This window comes from Lepidochelys olivacea (genome assembly GCF_965140295.1).
Source record: "Lepidochelys olivacea isolate rLepOli2 genome assembly, chromosome: 13".
Lineage (NCBI taxonomy): Eukaryota > Metazoa > Chordata > Testudines > Cheloniidae > Lepidochelys > Lepidochelys olivacea.
The window spans coordinates 8,105,516-8,122,558 of record NC_140423.1 but is presented as its reverse complement, the minus strand read 5'-3'; the positions used below and the strand labels follow the sequence as shown (position 1 = coordinate 8,122,558).

The 17,043-nt window shown below is 43.7% G+C and overlaps 1 protein-coding gene across 1 annotated transcript in view; it reads right to left on the bottom strand.

The window, feature by feature from the left end:
- RBBP8NL (RBBP8 N-terminal like) overlaps positions 1–10,608 on the bottom strand; it is a 95,252-nt gene extending 84,644 nt beyond the window's left edge. The window contains exon 1 of the mRNA XM_084645294.1: positions 10,587–10,608. The gene's annotated coding sequence lies outside the window, so the exon portion shown is untranslated. The remainder of the gene's footprint in view (positions 1–10,586) is intronic.
- Positions 10,609–17,043: the final 6,435 nt, after the last annotated feature.

Sequence of the window (17,043 nt, the reverse complement as noted above, 5' to 3'; positions counted from 1 at the left end):
ACAAAAATGCCTTAAAGAAATGGAGTGCATGCTATCAAAGCATCCTTGCAGCGTTAGCAGTCTTAAGAAATATACCCTAATATCATGGAATACAAAGTGGATTCATTTGGGTTTTGGCATAATAAAGCCAACCTTGAGTTCATTTTGATAAATGTAGAGAAATATTTTGAACTTGTGTTGCTAAAAACAAAACTCAACTCACCATTCTCTCATTTCTTTGTCAACGGCTGGAAAGAATAACCAGGCATTTCCCCTCTTATTGAGTGCTGTGATGGTGTGAAACAGCTCAGATCTCAGGGGTTCAGTTTCCTAAGGTGCTGTGGACATGGAATGAATGCTTTCGCCCTGGAATTTTACAGCCTGGCCTCCAATATGCAGATAGAGATAGCTGTGGGCTCAGCGGGGCTTAGTCCTTAGTGGCCAGGGGATTGGCCAGGGAATTGGGGCACTATTCCAGCTCTGCTGCTAACCTGCAGTTCGACCATTGACAGTTACATCACTCCTGTGCCCATTTCCCTTCCCACATTTTTTCAGTGCTCTCAATTTAGATCATAAGCTCTTCAGGATAAGGATTGTCTTATGTGTCTGACTAGCACCTAACCTGATGTGGTCCCAGACTTTAGATGCTACCATAACAGTTTTCTCTGCTGCAATAAGAAGATGTTTACTCAATTTTTCATTCTGCATCTAAAGAGAGGGAGAGATTGGGTTGCAGAATGATCAGCTCCTAGAGGAAGATGCAGCTCTTGTAGAGATTGGGCCTCACTTTCTTACAGCTCAAGATTTTCCATTGCCAGCTTTATAAGAAGTTCCCCAACCCCAGGCAGTGGACATGCAGGCACAGGGCAACATTGGCCACACATGTTAGATATGGAGAACAGGGAAAAATGGAGCCTAGCTAAAGGCCAGCAATCATTCCACCTACTGCGTTTAAAGTTACAACTCAAGAGTAAGAAGGATTAAAACGTCACCTCGTTCAAAACTTAAACTTGTTGCTTTTTTATCATCTTTACGTTTGAAAAAAGATAACTAATTTGCAGTGGCATGGATACTATAAATATTAATGCAGAGTATTGCATACTATAAATATTAATGATGCACGAATATTAATCCTCTACATCTGAATTCCTTCTCGGGACTCCTGGCGCTCTTAACGGAGCACTCCAGTTGGGCTTCTGTAGGTCGTATTAGGAAATTCCTCCCTCCCTGGATTCAAGACCTTATGCTTAGTGCAGGACCAGCAATTAGCCTCAGAGTAATTTGGCATTCATGAGCAACATTGCCCATCATATGCCTAATATTAGAAATTTCCTTTAAATTAAAAAAGATATAGGTTGCCCATTCAATTGGCATCGTGATCATATAAAGCTATCGTACCTCGATGACATCTTTTAGCTGGTTGAAATCCATATGCAGATTAAGGTGACATGATTTTTACCAATGCTTTTAAAAGTATTTGTCATGATCAGAACACCCACAGTCTTGTGTGGTCCATTATATTTTATACTGGGTTCCCAAACATTCGTGGTTAAATAAACCATGATAACACTTCATAAACATTTTTCTAACATGCGGAATGTTTGACATGAATTTCAGCTATTTGAAAACTAATAAACAATTGTCAATTGGACTCTGGAGACTAAGCAGAAGCTGCGCTGTTTTTATGGAACATCAAAGGCATAATTAATATCTTCTTTAAAAAAAAAAGTCTTTTGTACTTCTGCATATGCGAGTCTCTGTCAGAGCCAGGGCACCGAGCACTGGGGCTGTGTGTTATTGTCTGCCATGTTCAGGACTTTGTGAAGCAGGCTATTGAGTGAGAAATATGAGGAGTTACACTTCATATGATCAGACCGCACTTAAGAAATCTCCTGGTACTTGAAAGAGATGTGTGAACTACAGACTCCTGCCCCACTAGCTGCTAATGCACTTTTCTCACACGCAGCAAGGCTCGGTTCTATCTCCCAGGTAAAACACAGCACACACTGAAGCCTTTTACACCTGCCTTCACAGTGTGTGCAGGCTCTGTCCCTATCTCTGCTTTGTGGGGCTGCCCTGGTTCCCACTGTAGTTAGTGAGTAGAGGTTAGAACCCTCTGATCAATCCAGCTAATGTAGGATACCCTTACAGATCATTTTAGCTGTTCGGAGTGGGTGGATTTACAGCTGCTTCTTTGGCCCAGCTGTTGACCCTGAAGCTGTAGCTCACAAAAGCTTATGCTCAAATAAATTGGTTCGTCTCTAAGGTGCCACAAGTCCTCCTTTTCTTTTTGCGGATACAGACTAACACGGTTGCTACTCTGAAACCTGTCAGTATGAAAGTTGTGCTTCCAGGGAGTGTGCAAATGTTAATGCAAGTGCAGCTGGGATGAGTAAGAAGAGTGCAAAGTGAGGGCACTTTTGGAATATTTCATCATCCAGGGGATCCGCTGCGACCCTTCAGGAGTCCTGCCAATTCTCCACTTTTCCCTTCCTTCAGGATCTTATCAGTGATCATCCGCTAGAGCAGCTCACTGTATTCTGTTAGCAATTGTAAAAGAGAGGGATATATCCTCGGCCCAATTATGAACTCTGTATTGTTTTATGAGTTACACCAAGCCTGGACATGCCCAAAGTCAGCCAGTTGTGCTGCATGCAGACAGCTGCCTTGCCAAGGAAAAGTGTTTGACACCTCCAGAATGACTAACACTAACAGCCATCAAGACGGCAATCTGAAGCCATTGACTTTGAATGGCAAAGAGTCCTGTGGCACCTTATAGACTAACAGACGTATTGGAGCATAACTGTCTGTTAGTCTATAAGGTGCCACAGGACTCTGCTGCTTTTACAGACCCAGACTAACACGGCTACCCCTCTGATACTTGGCTTTGAATGACTCAGCTACTGGCCCTCCCTCATGAAACAATGATTTTTCCTACACAGGGGCCTGCAGGTGGGGCAAGCATGACGGGGGAATGGGCCTTGAGCTTCAAGCTGAGCATGTAGCATTGTAGTCCAGAGCAGAGAACCTACTTGAGAGTGGGGGTCTGCTTGGCCCAGGGGTTCTGGCCATCGCAAGATGTAAGAAGAGACAGGGCAGGATGGACTCTGCCCAGCCGAAATGCTGACTAACCTGACTTGAAAGAAGGGGTGGGCTCTGCCTCAGGGAGGGGGCATCTCAAGGCTTGTTATTTTCAAAGATCTGTAACTCTGGAGTGCTTTAAGAGTTTCTGCGGTTAAGAAATTCCTTTGCTAAGCCTGTGCTTTGTGCTTTCCTGCCCCAAGAGGGGTTAAACTAGAAGACCGGAGTGCCCTTAGGCTAGATGGAGTATGTCAAGCAGCTGTGTCTGGACTTTCCAAAGCCAGTTGACTTGGGAACATGGGGGATCAAGCAGTTGGGGTCACTTGCAGCTGACCAGTGACTAGACAGTGGGGTACTGGACCAGGTTGTAACAGAGGTATCACTCTTGAGCCAGTTAAGGGAACCCCCTCTTTCCTGCAAGGGTTGAATGAGCTATTGCGGCATGCTTTGCAAAATGTAGAACATTGCTTCCCCCACTTCTCTCGCTGTTGCCTATGATCCCTTGAAAATCTGAATCTGAAATCGGTTTCCTCCCTTGCATGGCTGCATTGATTTGCTATTATTCAGTTAGTTCCTCATTCATGCTGGGCTGCTGCCAGTGAACTTTGAATCTCATTGAATCATTTGTTTAAAAAAAAAAATTACAAGTGAGGAATTATAAGGACTTTGCAAACAAATCTATATCAATTCATTTAGACTAAATATTAGGCTAAACCAACCTCAACTCTGACCCTTTAATCTGACAATGTTTTCCCTCAAACCCTAAGTCTTCCAAGTACTAACAAATGCATTGGAAGGAGGGAATAGTAAGTAAGTAAAGTCCATTTACTCACTCGTGACATAGCAGAGTTTCTGAAGCCTTCTCAATCCATTGCTAACTGCCCACACTTAGCAGCTGATCTTCCATGATCAGTAACATACCATTTATCCCTCTCCTCACTGGTCATCCCCGTCTACAATAACCTACAATCAAAAGGAGGACTTGTGGCACCTTAGAGACTAACAAATTTATTAGAGCATAAGCTTTTGTGAGCTACAGCTCACTTCATACACTGTATGCATCCGATGAAGTGAACTGTAGCTCACGAAAGCTTATGCTCTAATAAATTTGTTAGTCTCTAAGGTGCCACAAGTACTCCTTTTCTTTTTATGGATATAGACTAACACGGCCGCTACTCTGAAACCTGTCATGGGGAAATAGTTTTACTTTTGATGACACATCCACTCCCAGTCTTTATTCAAGCCTAAATTACCCACCTGCTGAAGTGAAGAAACAAATTGACAGAAGTTACCTACTACAGGACAGGCCCAACAAAGAAAATAACAGAACGCCACTAGCCATCACCTTCAGCCCCTGACTAAAACCTCTCCAACACATCATCAAGGATCTACAACCTATCCTGAAGGACGACCCATCACTCTCACAGATCTTGGGAGACAGGCCAGTCCTTGCTTACAGACAGCCCCCCAACCTGAAGCAAAACTCACCAGCAACCACACACCACACAACAAAACCACTAACCCAGGAACCTATCCTTGCAACAAAGCCCGTTGCCAACTGTGTCCACATATCTATTCAGGGGACACCATCATAGGGCCTAATCACACCAGCCACACTATCAGAGACTCGTTCACCTGCACATCTACCAATGTGATATATGCCATCCTATGCCAGCAATGCCCCTCTGCCACGTACATTTGCCAAACTGGACAGTCTCTACGTAAAAGACTAAATGGACACAAATCAGACGTCAAGAATTATAACATTCAAAAACCAGTCGGAGAACACTTCAGTCTCTTTCGTTACTCGATTACAGACCTAAAAAGGCAATTCTTCAACAAAAAAACTTCAAAAACAGACTCCAAGGAGAGACTGCTGAATTGGAATTAATTTGCAAACTGGATACAATTAACTTAGGCTCGAATAAAGACTGGGAGTGGATGCGTCATTACACAAAGTAAAACTATTTCCCCATGTTTATTTCCCCCTCTACTGTTCCTCACACATTCTTGTCAACTGCTGGAAATGGCCCACCTTGATTATCACTACAAAAGGTTTCCCTCCCGCCCCCCACTCTCCTGCTGGTAATAGCTCACCTTACCTAATCACTGTTACAGTGTGTATGGTAACACCCATTGTTTCATGTTCTCTGTGTATATAAATCTCCCCACTGTATTTTCCACTGCATGCATCCGATGAAGTGAGCTGTAGCTCACGAAAGCTTATGCTCAAATAAATTGGTTAGTCTCTAAGGTGCCCCAAGTCCTCCTTTTCTTTTGGCGGATACAGACTAACACGGGTGCTACTCTGAAACTGGGGAAGAAAACTACTAGAGCCTCCCCTGGGATAGTGCTTGGGGTGTGCTATAGACCGCCGGGATCTAATTTGGATATGGATAGAGCCCTCTTTAATGTTTTTAATGAAGTAAATACTAATGGAAACTGCGTGAACATGGGAGACTTTAACTTCCCAGATATAGACTGGAGGACGAGTGCTAGTAATAATAATCGGGCTCAGATTTTCCTAGATGCAATAGCTAATGGATTCCTTCATCAAGTAGTTGCTGAACTGACTAGAGGGGATACCATTTTAGATTTGGTTTTGGTGAGTCGTGAGGACCTCATAGAAGAAATGGTTGTAGGGGATAATCTTGGTTCAAGTGATCATGAGCTAATTCAGTTCAAACTGAATGGAAGGCTTAACAAAAATAAATCTGCAACTACGGTTTTTGATTTCAAAAGGGATGACTTTCAAAAATTAAGGAAATTAGTTAGGGAAGTGGGTTGGACTGAACAATTTATGGATCTAAAGGCAGAGGAGGCCTGGGATTACTTTAAATCAAAGCTGCAGAAGCTATCAGAAGCCTGCATCCCAAGAAAGGGGAAAAAATTCATAGGCAGGAGTTGTAGACCAAGCTGGATGAGCAAGCATCTCAGAGAGGTGATTAAGAAAAAGCAAAAAGCCTACAGGGAGTGGAAGATGGGAGGGTTCCGCAAGGAAAGCTACTTTATTGAGGTCAGAACACGTAGGGATAAAGTGAGACAGGCTAAAAATCAAGTAGAGTTGGACCTTGCAAAGGGAATTAAAACCAATAGTAAAAGGTTCTATAGCCATATAAATAAGAAGAAAACAAAGAAAGAAGAAGTGGGACCGCTAAACACTGAGGATGGAGTGGAGGTCAAGGATAATCTAGGCATGGCCCAATATCTAAACAAATACTTGCCTCAGTCTTTAATAAGGCTAAAGAGGATCTTAGGGATAATGGTAGCATGACAAATGGGAATGAGGATATGGAGGTAGATATTACCATATCTGAGGTAGAAGCGAAACTCAAACAGCTTAATGGGACTAAATCGGGGGGCCCAGATAATCTTCATCCAAGAATATTAAAGGAATTGGCACATGAAATTGCAAGCCCATTAGCAAGAATTTTTAATGAATCTGTAAATTTAGGGGTTGTACCGTATGACTGGAGAATTGCTAACATAGTTCCTATTTTTAAGAAAGGAAAAAAAAAGTGATCCGGGTAGCTACAGGCCTGTTAGTTTGACATGTGTAGTATGCAAGGTCTTGGAAAAAATTTTGAAGGAGAAAGTAGTTAAGGACATTGAGGTCAATGGTAAATGGGACAAAATACAACATGGTTTTACAAAAGGTAGATCGTGCGAAACCAACCTGATCTCCTTCTTTGAGAAAGTAACAGATTTTTTAGACAAAGGAAATGCAGTGGATCTAATTTACCTAGATTTCAGTAAGGCGTTTGATAACGTGCCACATGGGGAATTATTAATTAAATTGGAAAAGATGGGGATCAATATGAAAATTGAAAGGTGGATAAGGAATTGGTTAAAAGGGAGACTACAGCGGGTCCTACTGAAAGGTGAACTGTCAGGCTGGAGGGAGGTTACCAGTGCAGTTCCTCAGGGATCGGTTTTGGGACCAATCTTATTTAATCTTTTTATTACTGAACTCGGCACAAAAAGTGGGAGTGTGCTAATAAAGTTTGTGGATGATACAAAGCTGGGAGGTATTGCCAATTTAGAGAAGGACCGGGAAATCATACAGGAAGATTTGGATGACCTTGTAAACTGGAGTAATAATAATAGGATGAAATGTAATAGTGAGAAGTGTAAAGTCATGCATTCAGGGATTAATAACAAGAATTTTAGTTATAAGCTGGGGACACATCAATTAGAAGTAACGGAGGAGGAGAAGGACCTTGGAGTATTGGTTGATCATAGGAGGGCTATAAGCCACCAATGTGATATGGTCATGAAAAAGCTAATGCGGTCTTGGGATGCATCAGGCGAGGTATTTCCAGTAGAGATAAGGAGGTTTTAGTATCATTATACAGTGCACTGGTGAGACCTCACCTGGAATACTGTGTGCAGTTCTGGTCTCCCATGTTTAAGAAGGATGAATTCAAACTGGAACAGGTATAGAGAAGGGCTACTAGGAGGATCCGAGGAATGGAAAACCTGTCTTATGAAAGGAGACTCAAGGAGCTTGGCTTGTTTAGCCTAACCAAAAGAAGGTTGAGGGGAGATGTGATTGCTCTCTATAAATATATCAGAGGGATAAATACCGGAGAGGGGGAGGAATTATTTAAGCTCAGTACCACTTTGGACACAAGAACAAATGGATATAAACTGGTCATTGAGAAGTTTAGACTTGAAATTAGACGAAGGTTCCTAACTATCAGAGGAGAGAACTTTTGGAATAGCCTTCCAAGGGAAGCAGTGGGGGCAAAGGACCTATCTGGCTTTAAGATTAAACTCGATAAGTTTATGGAGGAGATGGTATGATGGATAACATGATTTTGGTAATTTATTGATCTTTAACTATTCATGGTAAATAGGCCCAATGGCCTGTGATGGCATGCTAGATGGGGTGGGATCTGAGTTACTACAGAAAATTCTTTCCTGGGTATCTGGCTGGTGAATCTTGCCCATATGCTCAGGGTTTAGCTGAACGCCATATTTGGGGTCGGGAAGGAATTTTCCTTCAGGGCAGATTGGAAGAGGCCCTGGAGGTTTTTCGCTTTCCTCTGTAGCATGCGGCATGGGTCACTTGCTGGAGGATTCTCTGCTCCTTGAAGTCTTTAAACCATGATTTGAGGACTTCAATAGCTCAGACATAGGTGAGAGGTTTTTCGCAGGAGTGGGTGGGTGAGATTCTGTGGCCTGCGTTGTGCAGGAGGTCGGACTAGATGATCATAATGGTTGCTTCTGACCTTAGTATCTATGAATCTATGAAATGTACAATCAGTCCTTCCAAGATGTAACAAAAGCACACACATTTGTGCCTGTTGATTTCGAGACCAGAGTCCACTTCTTTCCAATAATAGTTCTAACACAAGTGTTAATCTTCATTTCCATCCAGGAGCATACACATCCAAAAAGAGGTGAAGACAAAATACGTTGTTTTTATTACATAAAAATGCTGTATTTTTATAGCAGTGATGTACAGCAACCGAAGTGATTAATCCTGACAATTCCTTTTGGGAATCAGGTACTTCTAAGGAAGGGAAGTGGGAATATATCCAAGTAGGTCTCTCCACCCTCTAGTGGCTGGATCACATAAGAGTATATCAGCCTTCGGTTAATTCCAGCTGACAGATTTGCTTCTTTAGCTCAAGTAGTAAAGGCCTGTGCTTTTGAGTCCCAAATTCAAGCCCTATTGGTCACCCCCTCAGAGGGGTGTTATATGCATTTCCCAGATAGGTGAACTAATGCAGCAGAAGGTTCGGGGGGTGATCTTTCAAATATGTCGTCTCACTTTTATAGATGCAGGTTGGTGGTGCTAAATTTGCACTTCCGCTATTTTATGCCCCCATTTGACTTGAGGACATGTAGCTGGACCTTGGCACCTCTGACTGCTAATCCACTCACATTAATGTCCACAGTTCATTTTGGGAGTGCAAAAATTAAAATGGCCAGCCACCCAAAGGTAGCCTAGGCCTTAGGCCCTTGAAAATTTACAAGACTTGCTGAAGAACACATTGAATGAACGGCATGGCTAGGCAGGGACACAGTTTAAGAGTCCCAGACTTCAGCTCTAACTACTAGATTATGAAGCCTGTGTGTCTTTTCCTAAACTCTCCAGAGTGGAGGAATAAGCCTTTGAACATTCCCTGCTGGGTGGGGAGAGAAGACAACTCACAAAAATATTTGTCTAGAAATATACAATTGGTCAGTGGAATATTTTTTGAGGCATGCCCTGGGTTAAGAAAGAAGCTAATTTAAAATAACAATAGCTCATTTAGAGAGAGATAGTCTGGCTTCTTTAATCCATTGTCCATATAGTTAAAGGCTTCCTTGCCCAATAATGATAACTATTCAGTTTAGGAAAGGAAGTTACCACTGCTTAGTATTTGTCTCCTCAAAGGAGGGAAGCTTCCATAAGAGCAAATCTATCATACACATACATACTCATCTTTCCATCACCAGGAAGAATGTATAGAGACAAGATGAAAGCTGTCCTGTATTTAGGGTGACAATTTTTAGTCTGGAAAGCAGAATCCCTGGATAACCAAAAACCCCAACAAAAACAAAAAAAATCTTCCTCTGTGATTTATGAAACTACATCTACAGGAAACAGCCCAGGTCTCTGGGCCGGATGCAGGGCTGTCCCTAGAGATTGTAGTGCCCTACGCAGCCCCCCTGTGGGTGGGGGGGGGAGGAGGGGGGAAAAAGGGCTGTCCCCAGGCCTCTGAGATGGGGGCATTGCAAGACTCTGCAGGGGGTGGGGGGCATCCCAGGCCTCCACAGGGCGTGGGGGGTGAGGGGAAGAGGTGAGCCGGGGCAGAGGCAGGTTTCCTGGGCTGGGCTGTGTGCAGCCCACAAGGGGCCTGCTTAGCTGTCCGGGGGATCGGGCTGGCCGCTGGAGCTGAATGCAGCATGCAGCTGCGTAGGGCACCAGGAAATTGCCCCAAATTTCCTGGTGCCCTACGGAGCTGCGTAGGTTGCGTACGGGTGGGGACGGCCCTGGCCAGATGTATTCATAGCTCTCATTCCTCTTTCATGATACAAGAAACAAAAATTGGATCAGTTCTTAAAGTCTGTTTTGGGGCTTGCCTGGGTTTCCATTGTATGGGCCCAATTTTCAGAGGTACCAAGCTCCCAAAGACGTCAAGTGAAGTTGTGGGAACTCAGCATCACTGGAAAAAAAAATTAGGCCCTGCAGAAATTGGACCAAGTCTTTATTGGCACTGGACCTTCATGGTGAAGGATATTTGCCATAACAGTTAAAGTACCAATCAATATGACCAAAGTTATAAAGGGCAGAGATGCATTAATCAGAGATTTATCACTGTTTTATAGCACCGTATCTTGCAGTCCTTACTCAGGCACAACTCCCAGTGAAATCATGGGGGAGAACATGTATGGGTATTCCTTAAGCCTGATACACTCCCCACTTCTTGTGCACTATGTTTTCTTCCTCCTCTCTTACAAATCGCTCTTTAAAACTCACTTCTCTCACGAGGGCTCCCAACACAGCTCTCCTCAGTGTGATTGTCTCCTACCTGCCGGATTGTTCACTTGCTTTGTATTCACATGTCCAAATTAGACTGCAGACGCTCCGGGGCAGAGAGACGCACATGCAGATTCGACATTCGACACTGAAGTCCGTCCAAGCAATATTGTACCATTTACAAGGAGGGGTTTTGTTTGTATGGCTTATCTCACTGATCGTGTAGCTGCTGAGGCGGATGCAAAGATACTTGTAAACCCCAAATGGGGGACTGATTTTGGATGTCAGCTGTTGTTAGAGCAGCAATGGCTTTTGCTAGCTGGCACTTTAAATTTTCCCTCCGTGCCAGAGCTGTAGTAACATTTTTGATAGTAGCGGCTATCAGCGTTCTCATGTCAGCTTAAGGGTGGCCACAGGAGACTGGGCCGCTCCATCTATGGCACGACTTCTTACACCTTCTGTGTTGTTTTTTCCAAAGCATGACATGACTCGCTGGAATGGTAATAGCACCCAGTGCCTCATTTTTCCCACTGGCAGGAAAAAGCCCGTGAGACAAAGGAGCCAGTCTGGCTGATTTCGGCTGAGCCAGTCGCTGGGGTAGATAAGTAAACACTTGCAGCTCTGACATAAATTACTTTAGTCCTTGACAGCAGGACACTGACCAGGGTCGCCTGATAAGGAGGGAGAAAGCCTTGCATGTCTCTCAGTCCCACTCAGATATTTCACAATAAATGTCACTGGGAAAGAATAGACACTTCTGTAACCATTAGGCAGCTGGGTGTTCCTGTCACCTTGAAAAGAAGGGATGCATTGTCAGAGCTGTCTAAACAGGCAGGAACCAGCTGTTAATCAGCTCTTACATGCTTCTTCGCAGACCCAGCATGAATGGGGGGTTCCAAAAGTCAGCAGGACGGTGATTAAAAATGGTTCCCCAACACACACCTGAGGAGTTTGTCATCGCAACACTGTAAGAGGCACTAGAGTCTAGGCCAGTGCTTCTCAAGCTGTCTGATGTGGGGGACCGGCATTTTTTTTTTCCAATGTGCGCACAGACTGGCAGCCGATGGCTCGTGGACCGGCACTGGTCCACGGACCACCACTTTGAATAGCACTGGTCTAGGCAACTGAGCCAGGGTCTGGGCGGAAGGAACTCCTGCCACTAGTTCCAGCTCTACCACTGGTTCTGTGGCCATGGCCACTTAACCACTCCATGCCTCAGTTTCCCCAAAGGTATTCTACTACTTATCCAGCTCACGAGGAGGGCTGAGAAAGTTAATGAATTGTACATTAACTAGTGGGTGTAACATGCTTTGCTTTGTAAGTGCTAAGTATTATCTTTAGCACAATTTAAAACAAACATTTCTTAAATAAGTTTGGTTGCCTGCTTCTGGCTTTCATAATTGTGAAGATAACTTTGAAAAGGTGAAGTGGATGTAACCAGTGTAGTGCTGTTTGTATGAGCTTGTAGACAGTCTAAAACTATGGCTCCTATAGGCATGAACTACCCCATTCATTTCAATGGGTTTGTTAACTCGGAACCCTAAACATGGCAGTGTCAACATAGTTAACTACTGCACTGCTGAGCACTTTAGCAGGGACAACCAGATAATCCGAGGGCAGCATATGACTGTAAGAGGAGGGGTCAGCAGATTACGAAGGGGCAGGGAGGAAGTATGGCAGTGAATGGGATATATATGTGAGGGAATCACTGAATGGAAGAGGCTTGTGGTAGGAGGAAGCCATGGAATTCATACAGGTATCAAATTGTCACCCATCAGCATGAATTCTTAAACTCCTGCTTCGCCATATCACTGCTACTCTGGCCTACAAAACCTCCTGTCTCCGTGGCATTGCCACCTAGGGTCCATCTACCATAGACAAAAGCTATGCTCTGTCTAGCCTACTCGAGCTTGAATCAAGTTAGTGTGGGTAACATTAGAAGTGAAGACAGTGGAGCAGAGGCTTCAGTGTAGGTAATACCAGCCTAGCACAGACCCGAGTACCGTTTGCTAGCTTGTGTTACTATCTTCACTGCTATTGTTACCCGGCCTAGCTGGATTCAGACTAGACTGGGTAGGATAGCCCATGTACAGCTCTTGCGGTATAGACAGTCTCTAAGAAGGCAGCCTTGCTTCTTACCTGCTGAGCTGCAGAAGTGACACAGGCATCTTTGCTATAGCAGAGGTGTAGCTGCTGCATGTAATCAAGATGTCACTTCATGTGTCTGCACCTATGTGAGATTACCAGCTATGGATTAATGGGAGAGGCAGCCATGAGGGCTCCTGCGAGGTAGGAAGGCCTTCTCTAGCTGCAATGACGTAGCTGTACCAGTGCAAAACCGTAATGTAGAAGTGGTGCACTGATGCAGCTTCATGGGTATAGGGGCATTGGTAATTAAAAAATAAACAGACATCTGTAGTATGTCTAAATACGACATAAGACTGAGCTAGTATATCCCAAACTAGATGTGTTTTTGTAGAGGGGAAGAAAAGGTACCCAATGGAAATATTCCCAACTTCAGTGGGATCCAACCCACCTCCCCTAGATTTGTACATATTATCCAGGATATGGGCTGATGGTATAAAGACAGGGAGGGAGTTGAATTGGGTGGAGAGGAGGGCAAGTGGGAGATTCAGTTCAAGCAGAAGAGCTAGACCCAGGATTTACGAAAGGAAAGTGACGCATTCTCCATTTCACCACAGGCACTGGAGGCAGGGTTTGTACCAGAGAAACACACGGCGAGTTCAAGGAGCTCAATCAGTTTCAATAGTTTCTAGGAGCAGTTCAATTAGTTTCACATCTCCTGTATGTGACAGCTTCACCAGGCTGATAAGCGGGAATGATCTGACTTGCATTCACTAATCAATAGATACGCTAGAGAAGATGGGATTTTGAACCGAAGATGTATTGCATGCTCGGATGAGTAATTGTGTTTTTATAAAGCTCAAGAGCTGCACTGCAGTTCCAGCAGAGTGGGGATGATACTGTACTCTTCAGCAAAGTTTTAATTAGATATGGGCTGTACTTCCTCCAATCTGCGATCATCCCTTGGGTTACGATGGGTCACATACTTACCTAATGCTTAAGTTTAAAAAAAACAACAACACTATCAGTCCACACCTACATCAGGCAGTCTTGCTGAAACCCATTTCTGCTTTGGTGTAGTTGTTTTTTTTTTTTTTTTTACTTATTGTGCGACTTCCCCCCTCATTTTCTATATTGCGTGAGCTGTCTGCAAACAATATTTGCCAGATCTCCCAGTTCACAAAAGAGAGTCTTAACTATCTGGAGGGAGGCTACTAGAGGAGCTCCCCAAGGATTGGTCTTGAAACCAATCTTATTCAACATTTTGAATGACTATTTTGGCACAAGAAGCAGGAGTGAGCTAACAAAATGTGTTGATAATACCAAGTTGGGAGGCATTGTCAATCCAGAGGAGGATCGGAACATTATACAGAAAGATCCAGACCTCTCACTGGTCTGGTTGCACCCTGGAATGTGACACGGTCATGCACTTAGCATCTAACAACAAGAATTTCTGCTACAAGCTGGGGGCTCATCAGATGGAAGCAACTGAGGAGGAGAAAGTCCAGGTGTGGGGGTCAGGATGATTATGAGTCACCAATGTGATATGGCTGCAAAAAAGGCAAATGTGATCCTAGGATATATCATGTGAGCTGTTTCCAGTAGAGATAGAGAAGTATTAATGCTATCGTGTAAGGTACTGGTAAGACCTCACTTTGAATACTGTGTACAGTTCTGGTCACCCCTGTTCAAAAAAGGGTGAATTCAAACTGCAGCAGGTGGAGAGAAGAGCTATTAGGATGATCAGGGGAATGGAGGGCCTATATTATGAGAGGAGATTGGAAAGACTTGGCTTGGTTAGCCTACCAAAAAGAAGGTTGAGAGGGGATTTGATTGTTCTCTATAAATACATCTGGGGGTAAACACCAGGGAGCGTGAAGAGCTATTTAAGTTCAGGGACAATGTTGACATAAGAACAAATGGGTATAAACTGACCATGAATAAATACAGGCTGGGAATAGAAGGTTTCTAACCTTCAGAGGGGTGAGGTTCTGGAACAGTCCCCAATAATGTGGGGACTGTTTGTGGGGGCAAACAACTTAATTAGTTTTAAAAGAGAGCTGGATAAATGTACGAGTGTGAATGTATGATGGGCTTGCTTGTGATGGTCAGGGGCAAGGATCAACAGCCCTGGGGATCACTTCTAGTTTAGGTCTCATGGTCCTAAAAGTTCATGCTTCAGGGCTTCAGCTGGCCACCTGCAGGGGTCAGGAAGGGATTCCTCCCCTCCCCCAACATATTCTGGATTTTTTCTTGTCTACTTCCTCTGAAGCATTGGAGATGGCCACAGCTGGATGGGACATTGGGTGGCGTGGGCCAGGCCTCTGAGGTGGCCCTGAGCATTCTGACTTACAGGCTGGTTCTTGCTCACATGATCACCATATTGGGGAGGTCAGGTAGGAACTTCTCCTCAGGTCAGACTGACAGTGACCTTGTATTTGTGTGTGTGTGTGTGGGGGGAAGGTTCGCCTTGTTCTGCAGCATGTGGGTGAGGATCACTTGCCAGGATTATCTGGGTATATCTCATTTAATCATTTCTCTGCCTTCGTGGGGGCTTCAGGCATTGGTGCACCTCAGTCCCGGCTATTCCCTCCCTGTAGCACATAATAGTCTAGTCTCTTGTGGGCTGTAATACTTTGGTCTAATTTCAGTTGTTGGCTTTAGTGTGCAGTTGGTGGTCTGTAATATACATGGAGGTGAAGGTAGAGGACCTGATGGTCCCGTCTGGCTTTAAATTCTATGACTCTATGCACGGGTCTCATCGTATTCTGTAGTTCTCTGTTACATATTCGTTTAGATATTAGTCCTTTGTTCCTTAGGAAACCACCACATATGTAGGTGGAAGATGCCCAGCTAATTTTCGATGCTCACTGCAGGGATCTTTTCTACCTTAACTGGTTTCTAATCTTTAAATAGGTATTTTTGGTGCAATATCTGCACACTGTCCCACTCTTCTCATGCCATACCAGAATGGCAGAACCACACCTTCAAAACTTCTCTTCCTCCTCCTCTGTTAATACAGAATTAAAGCCTCACTGTTTAAATCAGACCATTACTCTGTCTCCTAGTTTACTCTTGCTTTGCAGCAGTTTGCTTTCACTTTGTCCATTTAAAATATATTTGGTGAACGTTTTATTAGTTGAAATACTCCCTTCAGTCCGGGGTTCATTATTTGATTTTGCTCCTTTATTTTTCCTTTGAACATTATTCTGCTTTTTAACAACAAAAAACAGATTTCCCAACCCACCTCCTCCCCAGATTGTTTATGTTTTCGAAAAGCCTTCTGTTTAGTGCCTATAATACCCTTGACCTCCTCTAACTGCAATGGTCTGTGTTACTCTTTTCGCTGCTGCGACTTAACTGGGATTTATTTCAATTTTAATCTCTCAAACTGTTTATTAAACCATCTCCCAATTTATCTGCAGTAGATTTTCTATACATTATAAAATTTCAATCAAAATTCCTTTGGGCATTTTGCATTCCCCTCTTCTGATTGCTAAATCCTATTTGCTCTCAACTTGAACCTCACTTGGCTCATTTCCCAGGTTTAGGTTCAGAACAGCTTAAGATATAGGCTGCTCAGCACACTGCAGAAAACAATGCTGCACAATTTCTAGAAGCGGGTGTGTACTGGCATCACAAGCAAATCTAAGCCATTAAAATTGCCTTGATCAATTGTTTGGCTGGGCTTCTATTGAAGCTATTCCATTAATTTCCCTGCTTTTCACTATAAAGTCTGCCTTAGGTTGCTTTATATCAATCACAGAAAAAATCGTCACAGGCCAGTGCAATCTTGTTCCCTACGGTATATTTTCTAGGCTTTGTCCATTCTACTTTTAACCTTTTCCTGGGAAATGCACTCTTTCCTTTTAGAGATTCTTCCAGATTTGGCTTCTAGAAAGGTTTTCCTGCTATTTAGCCTAGGTTTTCTCTAAGTTTCATCCCATCACCACTAGCTCAATCCCTTTACATGCTAAATAATTCCTCTTCCACCTTGATGTTTATATTCTTCAACTATTTGTGCACACTTTTCATGTTCCAACTCATTTGTCCCTTAACTGAGTTATACATAGCTCCGTTAATAATCATTCCCCATAAAACTATCCTTACGCTCCCTTTTTTGTTGCTTTTCCTTGAGCTCCCTGTAGTTTGTCCAGATCAGTGGTTCTCGCTCCACAGCCCATGGATCCATTCATGATGGTCCACAGACAGAAGCATTGTGAGCACCATGCAGTAGGAAGTTGGAGAGAAAGGGCTGTAGATAGGAGGGATTTTATTCTGTCGGTTAGTTTGTAACAAGCTGACTATGCAGTGAGGAAAGTCTTTTCAGTATAAGACATCCAGAACTGCCACCAACTTTGTCAGCCTGAATCTCCATTGCCCTGCACTTTGTGTTGTCACTTACCATCCCTCAGAGTGGGTCT